At 36.7% G+C, this 6,000-nt stretch overlaps 6 non-coding genes across 6 annotated transcripts; all 6 read left to right on the plus strand.

Annotated features, from left to right (window-relative positions):
• Window positions 1–990: 990 nt before the first annotated feature.
• On the plus strand, window positions 991–1,063 carry TRNAV-UAC (transfer RNA valine (anticodon UAC)). Its single transcript has one exon. It is a non-coding gene; the product is annotated as a tRNA-Val (tRNA).
• Window positions 1,064–1,239: 176 nt separating this feature from the next.
• TRNAV-CAC (transfer RNA valine (anticodon CAC)) lies at window positions 1,240–1,312 on the plus strand. Its single transcript has one exon. It is a non-coding gene; the product is annotated as a tRNA-Val (tRNA).
• Window positions 1,313–1,977: 665 nt separating this feature from the next.
• On the plus strand, window positions 1,978–2,050 carry TRNAV-UAC (transfer RNA valine (anticodon UAC)). Its single transcript has one exon. It is a non-coding gene; the product is annotated as a tRNA-Val (tRNA).
• A 176-nt stretch (window positions 2,051–2,226) lies between these two features.
• TRNAV-CAC (transfer RNA valine (anticodon CAC)) lies at window positions 2,227–2,299 on the plus strand. The gene has a single exon. It is a non-coding gene; the product is annotated as a tRNA-Val (tRNA).
• Window positions 2,300–5,433: 3,134 nt separating this feature from the next.
• On the plus strand, window positions 5,434–5,506 carry TRNAV-UAC (transfer RNA valine (anticodon UAC)). The gene has a single exon. It is a non-coding gene; the product is annotated as a tRNA-Val (tRNA).
• A 176-nt stretch (window positions 5,507–5,682) lies between these two features.
• On the plus strand, window positions 5,683–5,755 carry TRNAV-CAC (transfer RNA valine (anticodon CAC)). Its single transcript has one exon. It is a non-coding gene; the product is annotated as a tRNA-Val (tRNA).
• Window positions 5,756–6,000: the final 245 nt, after the last annotated feature.

Genomic DNA, 6,000 nt, shown 5'->3' on the forward strand with positions numbered 1-6,000 from the left:
GGTTTCATAGTGTAGGGGTCATCACGTCTGCTAAACACGCAGAAGGTCCTGGGGTCAATCCCCAGTGAAACCAATCTGTTCTTAGTGTTGAAATAATACGCTATCCAACTACAATATAAGAAGTTCTCGGCATTGTTGCCGAATGACGGTATGTTTTGGCTTCCATCACAAACAGAACTACAAATTATTTTATTTTTTTCCCCTGGCGGTCAAAACTCGTGTCTAAATGCCATTACTTTGCAGGATTTCTCAGGTTTCATAGTGGAGTGGTCATCACGTCTACTTCACACGCAGAAGGTCCTGGGTTCAATCCTCAGTAAAAAGAAGCCGTTTTCGCTGTTGAAGTAATTTGCTATCAACCTGTAATATATGAAATTCTTGGTTTTGTTGCCAACTGATAATATATTTTGGCTTCCCTGACCAAGAGAACTATGATTTTGGGTTTCTTTTTCATTGACCATTTTAGCAGAAAACATAATCCCATATTATAAAAATCCTGTTTGTTTTAAAATATATAGTTCCTTTAAATACAAAAGCAAACAACTAAACTATGTGGAAAAAAGTAACACATTCAATGTAAACTTCCTTTTAAGCAAAATCCCTTTGTAGGAATAAAACTGATAAAATATGTAATAAAAATTGTAAATGTTTCATTAACAAAAAATACTTTCTTCAGCAATAAAAAGGCCCCGTCAGTCACAATTCTGCTCTGCTAGCCAATACACAGTAACTTTCCATCAGGTTTCATAGAGTAGTGGTCATCACATCTGCTTAACACACAGAAGGTCCTGCGTTCAGTCCCCAGTAAAACCAATCTGTTCTTGGTGTTGAAATTATACTCAATTAAACTACAATATATGAAGTTCTTGGCTTTGTTGCCGAAGGATGTAATGTTTTCGCTTCCATCCCCAACAGAGCTACGAATTTGTTTTTTTTTTCCCTGGCGGTCAAAACTCGTCTCTAATTGCCATTACTTTGCAGGCTTTCAAAGGTTTCATAGTGTAGTGGAAATCACGTCTGCTTTACACGCAGAAGGTCCTGGGTTCAATCCCCAGTGAAACCCATGTGTTCTTGGTGTTGAAATAATCCCCTATCAACCTGCAGTATATAAAGTTCTTGGCTTTGTTGCCGAATAACGGGATGTTTTCGCTTCCATCCCCAACAGAGCTACGAATTTGTTTTTTTGCCACTGGCGGTCAAAACTCGTCTCTAATTGCCATTATTTTGCAGGATTTCAAAGGTTTCATAGTGTAGTGGTCATCACGTCTGCTTCACATGCAGAAGGTCCTGGGTTCAATCCCCAGTGAAACCTATCTGTTTTGGTGTTGAAGTAATTTCCTATCAACTTGTAATATGTGAAATTCTTGGTTTCGTTGCCAAATGACAATACATTTTGGCTTCCATCACAAAGAGAACTACGATTTTGGGTTTCTTTTTTATTGACCATTTTAGCAGAAAACATAATCCCATATTATAAAAATCCTATTTGTTTCAAAATATATAGTTCCCATAAATACAAAAGCAAAAGACCAAACTATGGAGAAAAAAGTAACACATTCAATATAAACTTCAATTTAAGCAAAATCCCTTTGTAGGAATAAAACTGGTAAAATATGTAATAATAATTGTAAATGTTTCATTAACCAAAAATACTTTCCTTCAGCAATAAAAAGGTCCCGTCAGTCACAATTCTGCTCTGCTAGCCAATACACAGTAACTTTCCATCAGGTTTCATAGAGTAGTGGTCATCACATCTGCTTAACGCACAGAAGGTCCTGCGTTCAGTCCCCAGTAAAACCAATCTGTTCTTGGTGTTGAAATTATACTCAATTAAACTACAATATATGAAGTTCTTGGCTTTGTTGCCGAAGGATGTAATGTTTTCGCTTCCATCCCCAACAGAGCTACGAATTTGTTTTTTTTTTCCCTGGCGGTCAAAACTCGTCTCTAATTGCCATTACTTTGCAGGCTTTCAAAGGTTTCATAGTGTAGTGGAAATCACGTCTGCTTTACACGCAGAAGGTCCTGGGTTCAATCCCCAGTGAAACCCATGTGTTCTTGGTGTTGAAATAATCCCCTATCAACCTGCAGTATATAAAGTTCTTGGCTTTGTTGCCGAATAACGGGATGTTTTCGCTTCCATCCCCAACAGAGCTACGAATTTGTTTTTTTTCCACTGGCGGTCAAAACTCGTCTCTAATTGCCATTATTTTGCAGGATTTCAAAGGTTTCATAGTGTAGTGGTCATCACGTCTGCTTCACATGCAGAAGGTCCTGGGTTCAATCCCCAGTGAAACCTATCTGTTTTGGTGTTGAAGTAATTTCCTATCAACTTGTAATATGTGAAATTCTTGGTTTCGTTGCCAAATGACAATACATTTTGGCTTCCATCACAAAGAGAACTACGATTTTGGGTTTCTTTTTTATTGACCATTTTAGCAGAAAACATAATCCCATATTATAAAAATCCTATTTGTTTCAAAATATATAGTTCCCATAAATACAAAAGCAAAAGACCAAACTATGGAGAAAAAAGTAACACATTCAATATAAACTTCAATTTAAGCAAAATCCCTTTGTAGGAATAAAACTGGTAAAATATGTAATAATAATTGTAAATGTTTCATTAACCAAAAATACTTTCCTTCAGCAATAAAAAGGTCCCGTCAGTCACAATTCTGCTCTGCTAGCCAATACACAGTAACATTTTGTCAAGTTTCATAGTGTAGTGGTCATCACGTCTGCTTAACACGCAGAAGGTCCTGGGGTCAATCCCCAGTGAAACCAATCTGTTCTTAGTGTTGAAATAATACGCTATCCAACTACAATATAAGAAGTTCTCGGCATTGTTGCCGAATGACGGTATGTTTTGGCTTCCATCACAAACAGAACTACAAATTATTTTATTTTTTTCCCCTGGCGGTCAAAACTCGTGTCTAAATGCCATTACTTTGCAGGATTTCACAGGTTTCATAGTGGAGTGGTCATCACGTCTACTTCACACGCAGAAGGTCCTGGGTTCAATCCTCAGTAAAAACAAGCCGTTTTCGCTGTTGAAGTAATTTGCTATCAACCTGTAATATATGAAATTCTTGGTTTTGTTGCCAACTGATAATATATTTTGGCTTCCCTGACCAAGAGAACTACGATTTTGGGTTTCTTTTTCATTGACCATTTTAGCAGAAAACATAATCCCATATTATAAAAATCCTGTTTGTTTTAAAATATATAGTTCCTTTAAATACAAAAGCAAACAACTAAACTATGTGGAAAAAAGTAACACATTCAATGTAAACTTCCTTTTAAGCAAAATCCCTTTGTAGGAATAAAACTGGTAAAATATGTAATAAAAATTGTAAATGTTTCATTAACAAAAAATACTTTCTTCAGCAATAAAAAGGCCCCATCAGTCACAATTCTGCTCTGCTAGCCAATACACAGTAACTTTCCATCAGGTTTCATAGAGTAGTGGTCATCACGTCTGCTTAACACACAGAAGGTCCTGCGTTCAGTCCCCAGTAAAACCAATCTGTTCTTGGTGTTGAAATTATACTCAATTAAACTACAATATATGAAGTTCTTGGCTTTGTTGCCGAAGGATGTAATGTTTTCGCTTCCATCCCCAACAGAGCTACGAATTTGTTTTTTTTTTCCCTGGCGGTCAAAACTCGTCTCTAATTGCCATTACTTTGCAGGCTTTCAAAGGTTTCATAGTGTAGTGGAAATCACGTCTGCTTTACACGCAGAAGGTCTTGGGTTCAATCCCCAGTGAAACCCATGTGTTCTTGGTGTTGAAATAATCCCCTATCAACCTGCAGTATATAAAGTTCTTGGCTTTGTTGCCGAATAACGGGATGTTTTCGCTTCCATCCCCAACAGAGCTACGAATTTGTTTTTTTTCCACTGGCGGTCAAAACTCGTCTCTAATTGCCATTATTTTGCAGGATTTCAAAGGTTTCATAGTGTAGTGGTCATCACGTCTGCTTCACACGCAGAAAGTCCTGGGTTCAATCCCCAGTGAAACCAATCTGTTTTTGGTGTTGAAGTAATTTCCTATCGACTTGTAATATGTGAAATTCTTGGTTTCGTTGCCAAATGAAAATACATTTTGGCTTCCATCACAAAGAGAACTACGATTTTGGGTTTCTTTTTTATTGACCATTTTAGCAGAAAACATAATCCCATATTATAAAAATCCTATTTGTTTCAAAATATATAGTTCCCATAAATACAAAAGCAAAAGACCAAACTATGGAGAAAAAAGTAACACATTCAATATAAACTTCAATTTAAGCAAAATCCCTTTGTAGGAATAAAACTGGTAAAATATGTAATAATAATTGTAAATGTTTCATTAACCAAAAATACTTTCCTTCAGCAATAAAAAGGCCCCGTCAGTCACAATTCTGCTCTGCTAGCCAATACACAGTAACTTTTCGTTTGGTTTCATAGTGTAGTGGTCATCGTTTCTGCTTAACACGCAGAAGGTCCTGTGTTCAATCCCCTGTGAAACCAATCTGTTCTTAGTGTTGAAATACTACGCTATCCAACTCCAATATATGAAGTTCTCGGCTTTGTTGCCAAATGACGGGATGTTTTGGCTTCCATCACAAACAGAACTACAAATTATTTTTTTTTTTCCCCCTGGCGGTCAAAACTCGTCTCTAAATGCCATTACTTTGCAGGATTTCACAGGTTTCATAGTGGAGTCGTCATCACGTCTACTTCACACGCAGAAGGTCCTGGGTTCAATCCCCAGTAAAAACAAGCCGCTTTCACTGTTGAAGTAATTTGCTATCAACCTGTAACATATGAAATTCTTTGTTTTGTTGCCAACTGATAATATATTTTGGCTTCCATCACCAAGAGAACTACGATTTTGGGTTTCTTTTTTATTGACCATTTTAGCAGAAAACATAATCCCATATTATAAAAATCCTATTTGTTTCAAAATATATAGTTCCCATAAATACAAAAGCAAAAGACCAAACTATGGAGAAAAAAGTAACACATTCAATATAAACTTCAATGTAAGCAAAATCCCTTTGTAGGAATAAAACTGGTAAAATATGTAATAATAATTGTAAATGTTTCATTAACCAAAAATACTTTCCTTCAGCAATAAAAAGGCCCCGTCAGTCACAATTCTGCTCTGCTAGCCAATACACAGTAACTTTCCATCAGGTTTCATAGAGTAGTGGTCATCACGTCTGCTTAACACGCAGAAGGTCCTGCGTTTAATCCCCAGTAAAACCAATCTGTTCTTGGTGTTGAAATAATACTCAATTAAACTACAATATATGAAGTTCTTGGCTTTGTTGCTGAAGGATGGAATGTTTTGGCTTCCATCCCCAACAGAGCTACGAATTTGTTTTTTTTTTCCCTGGCGGTCAAAACTCGTCTCTAATTGCCATTACTTTGCAGGCTTTCAAAGGTTTCATAGTGTAGTGGAAATCACGTCTGCTTTACACGCAGAAGGTCCTGGGTTCAATCCCCAGTGAAACCAATCTGTTCTTGGTGTTGAAATAATACTCAATTAAACTACAATATATGAAGTTCTTGGCTTTGTTGCCGAATAACGGGATGTTTTAGCTTCCATCACCAACAGAGCTACGAATTTGTTTTTTTTCCCCTGGCGGTCAAAACTTGTCTCTAATTGCCATTACTTTGCAGGATTTCAAAGGTTTCATAGTGTAGTGGTCATCACGTCTGCTTCACACGCAGAAGGTCCTGGGTTCAATCCCCAGTGAAACCAATCTGTTTTTGGTGTTGAAGTAATTTCCTATCGACTTGTAATATGTGAAATTCTTGGTTTCGTTGCCAAATGACAATACATTTTGGCTTCCATCACAAAGCGAACTACGATTTTGGGTTTCTTTTTTATTGACCATTTTAGCAGAAAACATAATCCCATATTATAAAAATCCTATTTGTTTCAAAATATATAGTTCCCATAAATACAAAAGCAAAAGACCAAACTATGGAGAAAAAAGTAACACA

Source organism: Anomaloglossus baeobatrachus, chromosome 2 (assembly GCF_048569485.1).
Source record: "Anomaloglossus baeobatrachus isolate aAnoBae1 chromosome 2, aAnoBae1.hap1, whole genome shotgun sequence".
Classification (NCBI taxonomy): domain Eukaryota; kingdom Metazoa; phylum Chordata; class Amphibia; order Anura; family Aromobatidae; genus Anomaloglossus; species Anomaloglossus baeobatrachus.